Source organism: Lemur catta, chromosome 3 (assembly GCF_020740605.2).
Source record: "Lemur catta isolate mLemCat1 chromosome 3, mLemCat1.pri, whole genome shotgun sequence".
Lineage (NCBI taxonomy): Eukaryota > Metazoa > Chordata > Mammalia > Primates > Lemuridae > Lemur > Lemur catta.
This window is the reverse complement of record NC_059130.1, coordinates 21,637,723-21,657,599: the sequence shown is the minus strand read 5'-3', so window position 1 is coordinate 21,657,599 and position 19,877 is coordinate 21,637,723.

Below are 19,877 nucleotides of genomic sequence, written 5' to 3'. Positions count from 1 at the left end.
CAAGTATTTACCATCTGTCTTTGTCAGTGTGTCTCAGTCTTATATGTGATTGCACAACTCTAATAATTTACAAATTCCCGGGGATTTTTATTCTACCATTAATTACTATTTTTAATTAAAAAATAATTTGTGACTGTGCATCTACATGTGGTTTAAAGAATAGTAAAAGCAAACACGTACCCATTATCAACTTAGAAAAAAGTCAACACTTCTTTTGAAGGTTCTTCTGCTCTCTTCCCAAATCACATCAACTTTTCTTCCACCCTAAAAGTAAATACTAACCTAAAAAATTTTTTTCTTACATTATTGTGAGGTCCGTCTATATTTTTATGTGTTTGGTAGTTCAGTCATTTTCACTGCTATGTACTATTCTATAGTTTGTTCCTGAATTCTTTAGTAAATGAATATGTGAGTGGTTGCCATTATTTTTATATGTTTCTTTATTTTGTTTTGTTTTGTTTTTTGCTATTTGAATAATTCTGCTGTGAACTTTTGTGGTTTTTTTTTTTTTTGTTTGTTTTTGAAGAGGCAGGGTCTCACGCTGCCACCCAGGCTGGAGTGCAGTGGCACAATCATAGCTCACTCTAACCTCAGACTCCTGGGCTCAAGTGATCCTCCTGCCTCAGCTTCCCAAGTAGCTAGTACTACCAGCATGTACCATGGTGCCTAGCTAATTTTTAATTTTTTTTTTCTTTTTCTTTTTTGTAGAGACAAAGTCTTGCTATGTTGCCCAGGCTGGTCTCAAATTCCTGGGCTCAAGGAATCTTCCTGCCTCAGCCTCCCAAAGTGCTGGGATTACAGGGATGAACCACTGTGCCCAGCCAATTCTGCTGTACACATTCTTATCCGCCTGTCCTATTGCAATATAGTTGAGTTTCCTCTGGAAGTGAGATGGCTGTGTTGTAGGATATGAAAGCTTTTTACTTTGCTGGATAACGATAAATTATTTCACACAGTGTTGGTACCAAACTCTATTGGCACCAACAGTGTGTAAGAGTTCTCATTATTCCACAGTCTTGCTAAAAAGTCAGTGTCAATTTAATTTTTGACAGTCTCTTGAGCACATATGTTAATCCTTGTGATTTTTATATGTATTTTCTTGATTAGTATAGATATGTCTTCTTATATATTCATTGGCTATTTGTGTTTGTGTTTCCTCTTCTGTGAAATGGTTTTTCATGACATTTGACTATTTTTTATTTGTTTGTCTTTTCCTTATTGATTTATAGATTGTGTGTATATATAGGTAGGTGTTATAGCTGTGGCTTCACTTTTTATGTTTTGAATTTTAATGAACTAAATTTCTTAATTTTAACGTAGTCAAATTTACCAATCCCTTCCCATAAAAAGACTATTCTTTTAGAGCAGTTTCAGGTTTACAGGAAAAATTAAGAGGAAGGTAAATACAGAGAAGAGATTTCCCCTGTGGACCCTACCCTCACACATACTCAACCTCTCCCATTATCAACACCCCTCACCAGAGTGGTACATTTATTATAATTGATGAACTGACATTGACACATCATAATGACCTAAAGACCACTTATCTATTTAAGAATTTAAAAAATTTTTAAACACTTAAAATTTTATTTATAAATTTATTTATTTTAAAACATATAGAATTTTATTCCCTGAAATTTACCCTGTGTAGGAATATTTGCCTATGTACTCACTCATGTATATGTTAAAAGTTATTAATTTCAGGGTTCACTTTTGGTGTTATATATTCTATGGGTTTAGAATGATCATTCTATGATCATTACATTATCATACAGAGTATTTTCACTGGCCTGAAAAATCGTCCTAAAGAGTGGGTTTTTTTGAATAAGTCTTCATCTATCACAAGTCATGAAAATTATCTACTATGACTTCTAAAGTTTTAAAGTTTTGTCTTTCACATGTAAGTTCTTTGTCTATTTGGAATTGATTTTTTTCATATAATGGGAGGTACGAACACAACATCAAGGTTTTTCTACATGAAAAACCAAGAACCACAGCACCACTTACTTGTAATGCTAGTTCTGTTACAGTTCACATATCACTGTCTGTGTGGGTCCTTTTTCAGGCTCTTCATTCTGGTCCACTGATCCATTTGGTTTTTTATTTCTGAAGCAATTCAATGCTATCTTAATTATTCCATCTTTCTAAAACTCTTGACATGGACAAAGACAAATCCCTCCACCTACCCTATCATTTTTTCAGGGCCACTTTGGATTTTTTTGTTTTTTGTTTTTACTTTTTTTTCTCTTTGCTTTCCACATTTTTTTCTTTAAATTAATTTTTACATAGGAAATTCATTCACATGGTTCAAATATCAAAAGCATAAGTGAGTACACTCTGAAAATTCACCCTCCTGTCTCTGTACCCAGCTGTGCAGTTCCCTCCCCTACAAATAGCTGTTAATAATTTCTTCAATATCCTTCCCAGAATATTCAGGACATTTTACATATACATCAAACAATGTGTATATAGTTGCTCTTTCCACTTTTGTCATGATCATAAATACTGTTCTGGGATGCTTCATATTTTGTTTTCTCTCTAATGATACATTTGTGTATCTTTCTTACTAGTACATGAAGAATTTCCTTTTCTATGGCTTAAAAATGTTTCATTGTAAGACTGCACTACAATGTATTTTATGGGTCTTCTAATGATGGAACTTTTATGTCATTTCTAATATTTTGCAATAATAAAAATGCTGAAATTAATAAATTTTAACATATATATCACACATGGAAAAAATTACACATAAGATAATTTTCAAGAAATAAAATTCTGTATGTTTTTAAGTAAATAAATAAAATTTTAAATGTTTGAATTTTTTTAATTCTTTTTTTTATTTCAGCATATTATGGGGGTACAAATGTTTAGGTTGTGTATATTGCCCATGTCCCACCTTCCCCCAACCCCACCCCCGCCGAGTCAGAGCTTCAAGCATGTCCATCCCCCAGACGGTGAGCATCACACTCATTATGCATGTATATACCCATCCTCTCTTCCCCCCTCCCATCTGCCTGATGCCCAGTGAATCTTATTCATATATGTGCACTTAGGTGTTGATCAGTTAAAACCAATTTTATGGTGAGTACATGTGGTGTTTATTTTTCCATTCTTGGGAATGGAAATGGGTTCCGGTTCTATCCAGCATAATACAAGAGGTGCTATATCACCTTTGTTTCTTATAGCTGAATAGTACCCCATGGTATACATATACTACATTTTATTAATCCACTCATGTATTGATAGACACTTGGGTTGTTTCCACATATTTGCAATTGTGAATTGTGCTGCTATAAACATTCGAGGGCAGATGTCTTTTTTATAGAATGTCTTTTGTTCTTTTGGGTAGATGCCCAGTAACGGGATTGCTGGATCAAATGGTAGATCTACTTGTATCTCTTTGAAGTATCTCCATATTGCTTTCCACAGAGGTTGCACTAGTTTGCAGACCCACCAGCAATGTATGAGTGTTCCTATCTCTCTGCATCCACACCAACATTTATTGTTTTGGGACTTTTTGATAAAGGCCATTCTCACTGGGGATAAGTGATATCTCACTGTGGTTTTGATTTGCATTTCCCTGATGATTAGAGATATTGAGCATTTTTTCATATGTTTGTTGGCCATTATTCTGTCTTCTTTTGAAAAGTTTTCCTTCATGTCCTTTGTCCACTTTTTGATAGGGTTGTTTGATTTTCTCTTGCAGATTTTCCTAAGTTCTAAATAGATTCTAGCTATCAACCCTTTATTGGATGTGTAGCATGTGGATATTTTTTCCCATTCTGTAGGTTGTCTGTTTGCTCTCGTGATAGTTTCTTTGGCTGTGCAGAAGCTTTTTAATTGATCAAGTCCCATTTATTTATTTTTGTTTTTGCTGTGGTTGCCTTTGGGGTCTTCTTCATAAATTCTTTGCCTAAGCCAATGTCTAGAAGAGTATTTCCAACGTTTTCCTCTAGAATTCTTATAGTTTCATGCCTTAGGTTTAAGTCTGTTACCCACCATAAATAAACTTTTTAGGGATATTGCCATAAATTTCCATTCCTAAAAGCAATGTAATATAGTGCTTATTTTTTTAAGATTTGCCAGCACAATGTGTTATCAAACTTTACCTGTAGTGCAATTAATTGAAAAATAGTATAGTAGTGGATCTTTAAATAACATTTTTCTTACTATTAGTACAAATGTAAATGTCTTCATATTTTTAAGAGCTATTTGTATTTCCTTTTCTGTGACCTGCATATGGAAGTTATTTTATTTTTCCTTTGGACCCATTTATTTTTTATAATCATTTCTCAGGAGTTCTTTATATATTAATCAAATTAGCCCTTTGTCTGTGATAGGCTTAGAAAATATTTCCCCCAGTGTATAATCTGTCTTTTCAATTTTTTCAGCCATGATTTGCTGCCATGCAGGAAGTTTTACTTTTTACATTGTCAAATTTATCAATCTTTTATTTTATGATTTCTGTGTTTAGTATACAGTTGGAATGCTCTTCTTCATATTCCCACCATTATAAAAAAATCTCATGATTTCTTAGAGTAGTATAGGGTTTCATATTTCAATTGGAATATTTTATTCATTTGGAATTAATCCTATTCTAATATAACGTATGCATGAGGTATGTATCTATATTAATTTATTTCTAGATGACTGCCAAGTTCTCCAAATACATTTACTAAAAAGTGAATATTTTCTTATTGATTTGATATGCCACATTTGCCATATACTCTTTCAGTTATCTATTGCTGCATAACAAAAAAATGTTTAGTGGCTTAAAACAATAACCATTTTGTTTACTCACAGCTCTGTGGGTCAGCAATTTGGACCAGAATCAGCTGGGCACTTCTACTGGAGGTCTCCCCTCATGTCACTCATGTGGTTGGGAATTTATTGGTCTAGGGGTCCTCTGCTATCTTCCTAAATTTATCTTAGTGTTTATAATTTTTAAAAAAATTATGATTGTGGGTTTTCCAGGGGAACAATTGTATTATCTTCCCATAATGAGAATTTCTTTCTAATTTTTACATTTCAAATTTCTTACTGTTGTTTCATTGGATTTTCTAGTACTTCCAAACAATGTTAAATACCGGTGGTGAGAACAGGCGAACATCCTCCCTCTGTCCTTGACTTCACTTGGAATGTTACTAATGGTTTCTCCATTAAGTGTAACCTAGATTTTGAACAGAGATGGATATGTTTTATCGTATTAAGGAAAAAGTCATCATTATCTATTTTATGAGTAAATTTTTAAAAACAGAATGAATATTGAATTGCGTCAAGTGGTATTTTAGCATCAATGGAGATGATGAAAGAGTAGTAGTACACTACAACAGTTTGCAAGACAGAGTCTGAAGTCAGATATTACCTGGGTTCCAAAAAGCACCTTTGTCACTTACAAATTGTATAATCCTGGACACATGTTAAATGCCTCTCATTAGAAGTTTCTTTATCTATGAACTGGAGATAATGATGTTTCTTATTTCATATGGAAGTTGTGAGTTAAGTGAGTTAACACAGTGTAAAATGTTTAGAATAATGCCTCATACATAGTAAACACCAGAGAAGTGTTAACTATTAATATATTGTTATTGTTTTTCTCATTGGATCTGTTGATGCCACAAATTATATTATTATATTTAGTCCCACAGGACCATTTTGCATTTCTTAAATAAATTCCACTTACCAATCAGTCTTTTAGTAGCTGGATTATATTTGTTAATATTTCATTTAGGATCTTCACACTAGTATGCATATATTAATTTAGTCTATAGTTTCTTTTTCTTAATCTTATACGTTTTATATCAATGTTATACTTAATAAAATGCATACATTTTCCATGTTCAGGACCAGTTAGGAATTCCCTAAATGTCTGGCATATTTTTTTTTATAAACTTCTGGATCTAGAGTATTTTTGGAAGGGATAGCTCATTGACAGCTTCTATTTCTTCCATGAACATTGTTTAGATTTTGCATTTCTTTTGGATTTGGATCTTATAGTTTATATTTTCTTAAATAAATGTCCATTTCAATCAAGTTTTTAAAAATTTATATGCATAACATTTACAGAGTATCATAATCTTTTATTTTCCTCCAAGTCTGTGATTATTTCCTTACAATAATTTCTTATTTTGTGATGTTCTTTCTCTGAATTATGTATTTTTCTTGATCTTGTTACTTGTTACCAAGTAGTGACCAATGTGCTTTCCCCCAATTATCAGTTTTGAATGTATTTTTTTATTATTTCTCTTAATTATTCATTATCTAGCTTTTGAATTTTTGCTTTTTCCCTTTTAATTCCTTACTTCTGCTTCCCACAGTTTAAATTAGTTTTTTCTCCAAATTCTTAAGTTAAATACTTAATTTGTTTTTATTATTTTTGTTAATGTAAATATTTGAGATTATGAATTTTCTTATGAACCCTGTTTTATCTGCTATAGTTCTGATAGGTAGTATTTTAGGAACAACTTTTATTTTTAGATTCTCTGCAATTTCTATTTGAGTTTTCTCTTCATTTAAAATTCTTTAACTAAGAGTTTTAATTTCTAGGTGATAAGATGTTTTTTTGTTTTCTGATATGGTGTTAATGTCTAGTTTTATTGTATTGTGTTTAGAAAAATTCTCCACCTTGGAGAATTTTTAAATTTTTTTGGTGGCCATTAAATGGTTGCTTCATTTGGGGAAATGTTTTGTGGAACCTTGATCTGTCATGGCCAAAAAAATAATTTTTAAAGTCTCTTATCACTAGTTTATTTTAAACAGTTTCTCCTTTTTATCTCCTACAGTTTTTGCTTTATTATGCTCGTACTAAATCATTTGATAAAATCATATTCATAACTGTTTTACTTTATTATTGAAAGAAACTTTAACATTATAAGGTGTTCTTTGTTTTCTAAGGATTATAACTTGAATTTAATCTTGTGTTAACATGAAACCTTGTTCTGTTTGTTTGTTTGTGTCTACCTAGTATCTTTGCACAGTCTTTGATTACCAACCTTTTTCAGTCACAGTATTTTAGGTGTGTACCTTGTATTTAGTATAAAGTTGAATTTTGTTCTATTATTCAATTGGAAAGTCTTTTTTTAATCGGGTAAGAATAGTGCATTACATTTACTCATTTAGCACATATGCTAAATTTCAGCTTTGTCTCTATTTCTGAAACTTCCTATTTTAATAGCTTTTAAAGGATCTTGCCTATTTATTTTTCTGTGAGTGCTTCTTTTAATATTTATAGAAAGTCTTGCTTCTGGATATAGTTTATTAGTATTCTGCGGCCATTCCCATTCCCTATTTTTGTATTTTCTTCAACTGCAGAAGCTAAAAAAACAAAAACCCCTCCACTTTCATATCTCTTTTCTTGCCAGGTTTCTGATTACAAATTACTTTTCTCCAGGACAAACCAGTGACCAATGACAAAAACTTGAGTAAACAGGACAGGTGTCACCAAGCAGAGTAACAAGGAAAATTAGAGATGTGAGTGTTTGCAATGGCTAGGCTCCAGGTTCCAGAGGAAAAGTCCATTGCATGGCCCTTTCTAGACATGACTAACTCCCAGACACAAAATTTAAACCGTAGCTTTTTCTTTCTCTTCCCATCTGTACCCATCTCATGGACTTTAGGTCTAGTGTATAGTTTTTTAGACTGGTGTGGCCTTCCTTTAAGTAGGTGATCCACTGGCAATTTTTCTCATAGACAAAGAACCTCGATATCACGTAGATCCCTCATGATCAACCAGAATCCAGCTCCAGCTTCGCAGCCTGTTCTTTTCAATTCTTATACTGGGATTGACAATTCCTAATAAATAATTGACTGAGCAGGCTTCCTCAGTTTGGAGAAGTTGTAGATCACATCTCAGACAATATTCTAAAGGAAACCAGGATGTAAAACAGATTCTCATAAACTTTCACATGTAATTAGGAAGTGCAAGGTTGATGCTATTGTGTATGTCAGGCCCAGTCTGGTCCCCAGCTTTGGGTGAAAGTAATTTCACAAGACTGTTGAGGCCACAAGCAAAATTGGACAAAGTTGGAAGTTAAATGAGGGGAAAGACACTGGAGCAGTAAGTATGTACCATTTTCCCCCAAAGTTGAGAGTGACAGGGAAGATAGAAATAGGATGGTCACTCAAGAACAAAATGTTGACTTTTTAAAATGGAAATTATTGGAATATTTCCATTCTTATGGGAAGGACCAAGTAAAAGAAAAGGCATTGAAGATACAGAAGAAAGAGCAGATAGGTGATAAAAGTCCCCTAGGTGGATCTAAAGCACAAGTAGAAGGATTAAGCTCAGATCTGTGGAGGTTACATCATTTGGGGAAGAAAAAGGCAAATCTAGATATAGTTGATTAAGTCTGTACCTTCTGTGGTAGAAAGTTGATTGAGTTTTTAAGTGGTTGCTTCCATTTTTTGCTGTGACATGTCATCATGTGAGAGAGAAAAACGAAGTATGATCTGGGATCTAAGGAGTTTAGAAAAGATGTGGAATAGTTTCAATGAAGAATAGGCACAACAAATTTGGGTAGGGTAATTCAAAAATCAAGGTTCCCAGAAATAACTCTGACCTAATCCAGAAATCACTTAGCAAATTTGAGTCTGTATTATGATGCTAAATGTGTTCCCTTTTCAGGCTTCCTAGTACCTAAGTTGAGGTCCCAAAATCTGACAAATTTGCTTTTGCCTTATCTATGAGACTCTGTCTACTTGTTTACTCAAGTTCTTATCACTGGCATCCTGGTTTATTCCCAAGACTGAGATTTTCTGTTTACTGAATTCTTATTCCCAAAGAACTGGACTAGTGATCTATCTGATATCCTTATAAATCAGTTATTTTTTGATGCATAACAAAACAAACCATTTCCAAACTTAGTGGGTTAAAACAATAACCATTAATTTAGCTTGTAATTCTGTGTATTGACAATTTGGACTTAGCTTGGCTAGGCAGTTCTTCTGCTGGTCTTGGTCAGGCTCACTCATGTGCCACAGGCAATTGTTGGTCAGTGAGATGATTCTGTTATGGATGGTAGACTGATGTTTGTTGGCTTGGGTGATGAGGGTGACAGAAACATACATCTCTCATCTTTCAATAGGCTAGCCTGGGAATCTTCAAATGGTGGTGATGATAGGGGTTCCACGAACAGTAAGAGAGAAGACAATCACCAATAATCATGTCATTTTCAAGCACGCACATGCAATATATTAGGCAAAACAAGTCAAATGGCTAAATCTAATGGCTAAATGAATGGAGAACAGATTCTACCTTTTGACAGGAGGAGCCGCAAACTATACATTGCAAAATGGTGTGGGTGGAGGGATGAGGAATGGGATGGACAGAATTTGTGATCATTTTTTGTAATCAACTACAGTGCATTTCCTACCAAGACCGGGGCATGCTTTGATCTCACCAGTCGGCCCATTTCAAGTGCCTGGTTTCCATAACTTGGGGCATGGTTACTTATTCACTATGGATCTCCAAGTTGCTGTCTGTCTGAACTCCCTGGTGTTACACACACTGGACTCTTCATTCCTGTGTCTGCCCACCTAATAGTATATCCTTCCACGTTAACTTAAATACCTTCCCCTGCATTCCATGTCTACTGGATACTTGTATTCACTGTGACATAAAACACATGGTGGGCTCTTCACCTTGCTTATCGTATCACACTGCTTTTATAAATGACAGCTGAGTGAATGAATACCCTCTCTTTCCAACTCTTTCTCTATGCTGCCTCCGCACCATCCTGCCCTTTACCTATCTTGTCACCTCTTGTCAATACATTGAGCATACCAAATCTGAAAATCCAAAATCCAAAATGCTCCAAAATCTAAAATTTTTTAGAACACTGACATGATGCTCAAAGGAAATGCTCATGGGATCACTTTGGATTTAGGATTTTCAGATTTGGGATGCTCAACCAGTAAGTATAATGCAAATATTCCCAAAATCTGAAATCCAAAACACATCTTGTCCCTAGATTTCATATAAAGGATACTTATCCTGTATGTTTTCACCTCATTTTCCCCTCTGTTTAATTTCTGGCCTCAAAATGTGTTCCTCTGTGCTCTTCATCCAGGCTTGAAGAGCGAGCTATGCCTCACCATCTCATCCTAAAAATGATGCAGACTATTAAATCGTCCAGATAATGGAAAAAACTCAGTCGATCCTTGTTTGCATTTTCAAAACAATTGAACTAGCAGCAGAATACAAAATTTTGCTGAGATACATTACATTATCAGTTTGCAGTCAATCTATTCCACCTTCACATCCTTTGACCTCAAGGGTGCGTGTGTGTGTTTGTGTGTGTGTGAAATAGATGGGGGAGAGAGAGAGAGAGAGAGAAAGAGAGAGAGAGAGAGAGAGAGAGAGCATGTGAGAGTATATGTAAAGATGGGAGGGGACATAAAAAATGAACCAAGAAAGTGAAAGGCAAAAATATGAAAGAGGATACGAAGGAGAAAGTGTCTAAAGACACATGCCTTAAACCAGAGGCCTATAAACTTGTGAGCATGTGTGTAAATTGTCCAATACAGACATGTTTTTATCAGTCACTCAACATGTGTTTATTGGGTGCCTGCTATGAGACCCACATCATGCTAGAGGTTAAGAAGTTGACCCCAGGGGTGAGTATTGCACTAGATATAATTCTATCCGTGGTCTGGTTCCACCCTTTAGGAGTCAGATTCTGGCATAAGAAAAGGTGAAGGAGAGGAGCCAGGAAGCTACCATGTGCAATCTCAGCTGATTGAAACCATATCCTCTCCTGTGAAACACTCATTCTGGCTTTACTGTCAGGAGATAAAACATCATTTTTCTTCTCCCTGACTCTCATGTTTTTTATAGGTAATGCCGCTTTTACTGGGAAGAACTTCCCTGTAAGATGACTCCTCCTTCCTCTCTGTATCAAGGGCCAAGCCATCTGGGTGATTGTAAGAGAAGGATGGGGAAATGTTTGGGTGGAATCTACTAGAAATTAGTTCCACTTAAAAAAGTAAGGAGGTAGGAGTGTTAGGTGAAAACCAGGAGGTCTTGGAAGTTGCACCAGAGCCTTAAGGTTCTCAACTTCAAAACAAGACTGAGTGACCTGCCTCCCATCAGGAAGGCAAGTACGTAAGTGAGATAGTGAGTCTAATTCTCTTCTTTCCTTGGAGAAATGACACTTTTTGTGGAAGCAAAGGGAAGGATAAGTCATTTGGCTTTTAAATTCCAGGCTTCTCACTCTCACCTAAGTTGTTTGTTGTTATTGTTATTAAAATTAATGACTAACATTTGAAACCTGCTCCATGGCAAACACTGTATTAGGCAACTTATACATACTATCATATTTAATGCTCAAAACAAGTCAGTTTGATGAATACTATTACTCCCACTTTGCAAATTAATAAATGGAGTTTACCAAGTTCTATTTAGCTCCAAAGCCCATGGATTCTCCTGTAAAGTGGTCATCATAGAAATAAAGAATATTAAGTATTTGAAGAGAACTTTTTAAGTCAATTAGTCCAGCTTCTTATATAACCCAGAACTTCTTTCTGCAACATTCCTGATAAATTTCTACTTAGCCTTTGTTTGAATGTACCTTCAGACAGGAGCTGGTGAAGTGGGAAAGATCTGGATCTAAAGTCAGAGGCTTGGACTCAAATTCTACCTCTGCTATGTACTCATTAACTCTGTACCTATCTCAGCCAAGTTATTTAACATCTTTAAGCATCACTTTCTTCACCTACAAATAGGAGAGAATATTCAAATCACCGAATTACTGTGATGATTAAATAAGATGATACATTTGAATATTGCTGCCAAAATGCCTAACATTCCATTCAATCATTTTTTCTATGCCAATCATACTATTACACACAGTGAGTACAGTGGTAGAACAGATATGGTACCTGCACCCCTGAAGCTTACAGTTTAGTGGGAAAGACAATAACCGATGCTGGGACAGGGTAAAGTAAATGAGGAACTTGCCTCTGATGCAAATTTTAAGGGGGCACCAAAGTACTACAAGAAAATAGGTGTTGTTGGACTCTGATGGCCAAGGGGCTACTGGTATGTGGTGGGCAGGGCCGATAAAATAAGAAATGGCATCCTGGGAAATACTTAGGGTTATATTCCAAGTATAGTGGGAAATCATGCAAAGATTTTAAGCATGGTAGTGACTTATTTTCATGGTTTTAAAAGTATTATTCTGGCTGTTCAGTAAAGAAAAGATAGGTAGGAAAGAGTAGAGACACAAAGACCAGCTAAGGAGCTATATGCAATAACATATAACTCATCTTCCTGGCTCCAGTATCCTTCTGTTCCAGTCTATCCTACATATTGCTATAAGGCTTGTTTCCTAAATAGAGGCCAGTTTATATAACTCCTTTTCATGAAAGACTTCAGTGGCTTCTTAGTACCATAGACTAAGTCCAAATTCTTCATCATGGTACTTTAAATATCCTCCACAATCAAGGCCAACCTTTCTATCTTCAGCTGTGCATCCCATAATACCTCTCTAGTCTGCTGTCATTCACCATACATACACATGATCTCAAGCCCCTATGCTTTTGTTCAAGCTGTTTTCATTATAAGAAATGCACTCCCCATCCCCATCAGCCTGTTCAAATTCATCTAACAAGACCCAGCTAAAATGTCAATTCCTTCATGAAGCATTCTTTGATCCTGCAGTAAGAAAAGCTAAGATCAAATCTCTCTCCCCTTGTTTCAATACTGATGTGTACTACATTCCTATCTCTTGTGGGACACCTTCCATGTTACCCATGTTCCACATCGTGTCTCAGGTTAAAATGAAGACACTGGTTCAAAATAATGGTTAAAATAGTTGTAAGTCATTTAGCAGAGCAAGTAAAAACACATGTCTATGAATCCAACAAACTTGGTTCAAATCCCAGCTCACTGCATGGCCATAAAAATTATTTAACCTCTCTCCCAGTATTCTCATCTATAAAATAGATATAGAAAACCCTGATCCACTGTAATATTGTAAAGAATACATTAGAAAATCTATTTAAAGCTCCTACTATGGTAGGTGGTTCAGAATGGGCATATGATAATAGTACTGCTGTTACTAGTATGGTATGTATGACACTTGTTAAGTATATAGACCTAGGATCAAATACCAGCCTAACTGTATTATGTCTGTATTGTCTTTGGGCAAGACACTTAACCTCTCAGTTTCTTCACTGGAGACACTGATACTCACCAATCAAAGGAATTTAATAGGATTAGAAAATGGCAAGAATAATATATCAACAGTAGTGTTGTGGGTTTTTTTCCCAAGATGGCTGACAAGAAGCATTTCCAGCACACATCATCCACATAGAAGAACCAAAACAGTGTGTAGACAATCACACTTTCAATACATTATCTAAGAGGGAACACAGGAGTTCAACAGAAAAGGAAAAGGCAACTTTAAAATCTAAAAAGGAAAATGAGAAGGAAAACAGGCAGCCTGCATGACCAAGACTGGCCTCCAGTCCAGTAAGTAGCGCTTGCAGGTAAGAGCCAGCTGAGGTGGTAGCAATAGAGTACTTATGCCCAACCTTAGTCCCCTGGGAGGAGTACTAAGGTGTCCCAGGTGGTAGATTGGGTTGTAAAACCCCCAGGACCTTGAATCCTGCACTCTGTTCCCATTATGGGAGAGGGTGAGTAAATGTCTTTCTGCAATCCACTTTCCTACAGGAGAATTGTACAATCCAGGTCTCAGGAGAACACCTTGACCCGCCCAACCTCTGAATCTAACATAGGAAGTACCCTGGAGACTGTGAGAAGACACTGCTCCAGGGAGTGTCCCATACCCTTCCTGAGACCTAAGAAGCTATAGTAAGATGCCATTCTTCATCCTAGCTCTTAACACACCGCACACGGTCCAGGGAAACAGTGGCACCAGTCTGAGGCATTGGGAAGCTCAAGCTGTGACTTGCAGCTTCAGCTCAGCAACCAAGACTGAGAAGTAAACATGGTGTGGGCTCCAGCTGCTGGCACTGGAATTGGGCCCCCCCACCCCCAGGACCTGAATGGCACAAGCGTTGCTGTAGAGGCTTGGTCTTAAGCCAAGGAGTTGTTCTTATTGCTCAGGGCCACATTACAAGCTAGGTGCAAACTTACAGGACTGAACAGCCTGGCCAGCTGTGACAACCAGGATCTGGGAGGGGCCCTTTCTAAGACTGGAGTGTGAGAGGGTCACAAATGCCCTTCACCCTCTGTTGGACAAAGCTGTGGCTGCTGAGACTGCCTAACCACTGCTATGGCAAGACCTCAGAGCAGCAGTGGTCACCCTTCACCCAAGCATATGCCAAGGGCCTGAAGACTGTCCCAATCCCCATAATGGCTGGTGTATGCGCTTGCCATTGGGGGACCTGAATCCAAGCTTGACCGATCTGGCTCTGCCTGGGCTTGCCCTCCCCAACCCCAAGACAGAGTGCAGTATCCAGGCTCCTAGGTGTTCCACAACCCACTTCACCACCTGGGACACTTGAGCATTTTTCTCAGGGCACAAAGGTTGGACATAAACACCCTACCTTCAAGTTTCATTACTAAACCCTAAAGAGGGTCCAACAAGCATTCCAATCCCCAGTACAATTTCACCACAGCCCCCTCAAATAACTGGACCCTAACATGTGGAGGGGACAAAAGATAACACTAATGCTATTTATAGCTAAAGAATTCATACACTCTTCACTACTGTATATTCTCAAAAGCAATACCAAAGGGCCTTCCCAACCAACATCATTGTAACATGTTCAAGAAAACCCCCCTTTTCAAAAATGAGAAGCAACTGTTATAGCAGTTGTACAGAAATCATAATAAAGACACAGAAAACATGAAAAAGCAAGATAATATGAGACCCTCAAAGAAACATAATAATTCTCCACCAATAGATCAAACCAAAAATAAAATTCTCAAAAACCCAGATAAAGAATTAAAAATTTTTGTTTTGGCCGGGCGCGGTGGCTCACGCCTGTAATCCTAGCACTCTGGGAGGCCAAGGCAGGTGGATTGCTCGAGGTCAGGAGTTCGAGACCAGCTCTGAGCAAGAGCAAGACCCCATCTCTACTAAAAATAGAAACAAATTAGCTGGCCAACTAAAATATATATAGAAAACATTAGCCGGGCATGGTGGCACATGCCTGTAGTCCCAGCTACTCGGGAGGCTGAGGCAGAAGGATTGCTTGAGCCCAGGAGTTTGAGGTTGCTGTGAGGTAGGCTGACGCCACGGCACTCACCCTAGCCTGGGCAACAAAGTGACACTCTGTCACACACAAAAAAAAAATTTGTTTTAAAGAATCTCAATTTGATGCAAGAGAAATCTGAACACCAATATAAAAAATTCAGAAAATCAATTCAGGATATTAAGAAGAAATTTTCCAAGGAGATAGATAAAACAAACAAACAAACAAAAAACTAAACAAACAGAATTCCTGGAACTAAAAAATTCATTGAAGGAAATGCAAAATACATTTGAAAGCTTCAACAGTAGACTAGACTAAGAAAACAAAAGAATTTCAAAATTGAACACAGGTCTTTAGAATAATCCAGTCAGACAAAAATAAAGAAAAGAGAGTAAAAGAGAAAGAACAAAACCTTCAAGATATTAGGGAATACATAAAGTGACCAAACTTACAAATTATTGGTATTCCCTAGAGTGAACAAAGATTAAAAGGCTTAGACAACCTATTTAACAAAATAACAGATGAAAACATCCCAAGTCTAGCAAGAGATTCAGACATCCAGATACAGAAAGCTTAGCAATCCCCAGGTAAATACAATGCAAAAAGGAAAATTTGGCCATGGAAAATTATAATCAGACTGTCTAAAATCAAAGTGAAAGAACAAATTCTAAAATCAGTAAGAGAATAATATCTAATCAACTATAAAGGAACCCCATCAAACTAACAGTGGACTCCTCAGAAGAAACCTTATAGGCCAGAAGAGAATGGGATGACATATTAAAAATGCCAAAAAAAAAAATAAAACAGAACTATAAGTCAAGAATTCAAGCTTAATCTAGTAAGATTAAGCTTCATAAATGAAGGAAAAATAGTCTTCCCCAGGCAAGCAAATGCTGAGGGAATTTGTCACCATTAGACTGGTCCTACAAAAAGTGCTCAAAGGAGTCCTAAATTTGGAAGCAAAAGGATGATATTCACCATCATGAAAACACACAAAAGTATAAAACTCACCTGTGCCATTTGTGGCACCACTACAGAACTCAACCAAAAAACAAAGACAGACAGAAAAAAAAAAAGAAACAAAGAAATTTTGAAACAGCTAGAAAACAATGAATATGACAGGAACAAAACCTCCCATATCAGTATTAACCTTGAACATAAATGGATTAAATGTTCCACCTAAAAGATATAGATAGACTAAATGGATTAAAAAATATGATCCATATATGTAACCCAAATGTATATGTTTGTACTCCCATAATATCCCGAATTAAAAAAATATAAATATGATACAACTATATGCTGTCTAAAAGAAACTCACCTACAAAGACACATAGACTGAAAATAAAGGTGTACAAAAAGATATTCCACACAAATGGACACCAAAAAGGAGCAGGAGTAGCTATACTTATATCAGATAAATCAGATTGTAAGTCAAAAACAGTAACAAAAGAAAAAGTCATCATATAATGATAAAGGGATCAATTCAGCAAGAGGATATAATAATTCTAACTACATTATATATGTACCCAACATTGGAGCACCCAGATTCATAAAACAAATATTAAAAGACCTAAAAAGATAGACAGAAATACAATAATAGTGGGGGACTTCAACAACCCACTGACAGCATTAAACAGATTATCTAGAGAGAAAATCAACAAAGAAACATAGAACTTAAATTGGACTTTAGATCAAATGACATAACAGACATTTACAAATATTCCACCCAAAATTTAAGAATACACACTCTTCTCATCGGCATGTGGAAAATTCTCCAAGATGGACCATATCCACAAAATAAATCTTAACAAATACTTTAAAAATTGAAATCATATCAACCATCTTCTCAGACTATAGTGGAATAAAACTAGTACCAAGTTCCTCTTGGTACTTCAGAAACTATACAAATATATGGAAATTAAACAACATGTTCCTGAATGATCATTGGATCAATGAATAAATTAAAACAGAAATTTAAAAATGTATTAAACAGATGAAAATGGAAACACAACATACCAAAGTCTATGGAAAACAGAAAAAGCAGTGCTAAGAGGGAAATTTATAGTATTAAATGTCCACATCAAAAAAGTAGAGAGACTACAAATTAAGAACCTAATCAGGCACCTCTAGGAACTAGAAAATCAAGAACAAACCAAACCTGAAATTAGCAGAAGAAAAGAAATAATAACTATTAAAGCAGAACTAAATGAAATAGAGACAAAAAAAAAAAAAACAATGCAGCAAAATGAAAGATCTTTTGAAAAGATAAACAAAATTGACAAACCACTAGCTGGACTAACCAATAATAGGAGACAGAAGACCCAAATACACAAAATCAGAAATGAAAAAGGATACATTATAACTGATACCACAGAAATACCAAAACGTGAGAGATTATAATGAACAGGCATATGCCCCAAAAGTAGAAAATCTAGAGGAAATGGATAAATTTCTGGAAGTAAAAAGCCTCCCAAGACTAAATCTAGAAGAAACAGAGAACTTAAAAGGACCAATAACAAGTAGCTAGATTGAATCAGAAATTTTAAAAATCTCCAAAGAAAAGCACAGGATCAGATGGATTCACAGCCAAATCCTACCAAACATTCGAAGTATTAATACCAATCCTCCCAAAGCTGTTCCAAGAAGCAAAAGATGAGTAAAATCTCACTAACTCATTCTACGAGGCCAGAATCACAACAAAAAAAACTATAGACCAATATCCCTGTTGAACATGGACAAAAAATACTCAAGAAAATATAAGCAAACTGAATCCAACACACATCAAAAGGATAATACCAGGGCATTTTATACCAGGGATGTAAGAATTATTCAACATATGCAAATCAATAAATGTAATACATCACATAAACAGAATTTTATAAAAGCTATATGATCATCTCAATAGATACAGAAACAGCATTTCATAAAATGGTAGGAGTGTGCTAGAGTTGGTTTGCACTGGTTTTCAAAAGCCAATTGTGCACCTTGCTTCCCAACTCCACATTCAGTGGTTTCACGTTGATAGCTTGAAATTAATTATGCGAAAGTATTATATCACAGCAGTAGGCCAGTGCCAAAATGAGTCCTGAACTTCCTAATTGAGTCATCAAATTCCTTTGTTTGTTTGTTTAAACTAGTTTGGGTTGGGTTTACATCATTTGTAATCCAAAGAGGTCAGCCTAAGGAATCTGTTATGTCAGATATTTTCAGAAAGACTAAGGATGAGGAAATATGCCATCCAACACTGTTTCACAAAATTACTGCTTTAGAGAGAATTCATGGAATATTATAATAAGTATGTGGCCTTCATTATTATAGGAGTAGAGGGCATCTGTTCTAAAAGTTCTGCTTTACCTGTTTATTTAAATACTCAGATTTGCTGTCACATATTGTTAGCACACAAGCTGAAGTAAGTAGGGGAGAATTGAGCACATAGGATATTTTTTTTTCAGAATCTTATGGGAGTGCAAACTTTTGGGTTATATAGAATGCCTTTGCCTCGTCCAAGCCACAGCTACAAGCGGAGCACATAGGCTTTTAATATGAAAATTTAACTACTGGTTACTGTAGGTATGAGATATTTTATAGATATGAATAGTTAATTGCCAAATAGAGGCTGCTGCTACCATCGTTGCTTCTATTATGGCTCTAGCAGCTGGACTAATTTTCTCTTTGCCAAAAAGTGCAGCAACAAAACAAAGAATTTCCCCTTTCTTTTGCAGATGGCAATGTGGGTGGTCACAAGAACTCATAAGATTTTGTTTAGTTTGTACGACTCCACTTTTATAAGTTCTTTTGTAACAATGCTTTGTACTTGCATTATATTTTATATTTTTCAAAGTACAAAGTTTTAAAAATATACTATTTCTTTGAGCCTCATAATACCCATAGTAAAGAAAGACAGATACATGGAGGTTAAGTGACCTGTTCAACATCACAGACACATAATGGTAGAGATGGAAACATAATTCAGATCGATACTGTCCACCATTGGTCTTACACTATCATGAGCTGCTGGTAGGTTTCAGAACTTGTTCCTGTGGGTGGTCCACATTACTCTTTCAGGTGTTTGAGAAACAAATCAAAATGAACAGCAGATTAAAAAAAGAAAACAACAGCATTTTTCTCTTTCACATTTGAATCTACGATAAAATGCATAAAAATTAGCCAGGACTGGAGAAACTGAGAAATGGCAGTTTAAGTACCGCAAATGCCTCCGTAAGGTTATCTAAGGTTATCTAAGGAAAAGAGCTACAAGAGTTTATTTTTTTGCCCATGGTGGTATTAAATTATGTTCAGCCTAAGGCCGCCTCCTTAAATATTTTAAGTTCAGCTTAAAGGTTTCTCCATACATAATGAACTATAATCCAACTCAATGTGTAAACAGGTTGTAACCTACTGTCATAACAAGCAGACAGGTCTCAGCCAATGATAGCAGCTGAACTTCAGTCAACCACAGGCAGCCGACTGTTCAAACAGGTTCAAATAAGGTAACACCCAGCTGTAACCAATCCAGCTGTTTCTGTACTTCACTTCCATTTTCTGTACATTACCTTCCTTCCTCTGTCCATAAATGTTATCCAACTACGTGGCAGCCCTAGAGTCACTATGAACCTATTCTGGTCCTAGGGGCTGGCCAGTTGGTGAATCATTCTTTGCTCGGCTAAACTCTGTTAAATCTAATTTGTCTTAAGTTTTTCTTTCAATAGTGG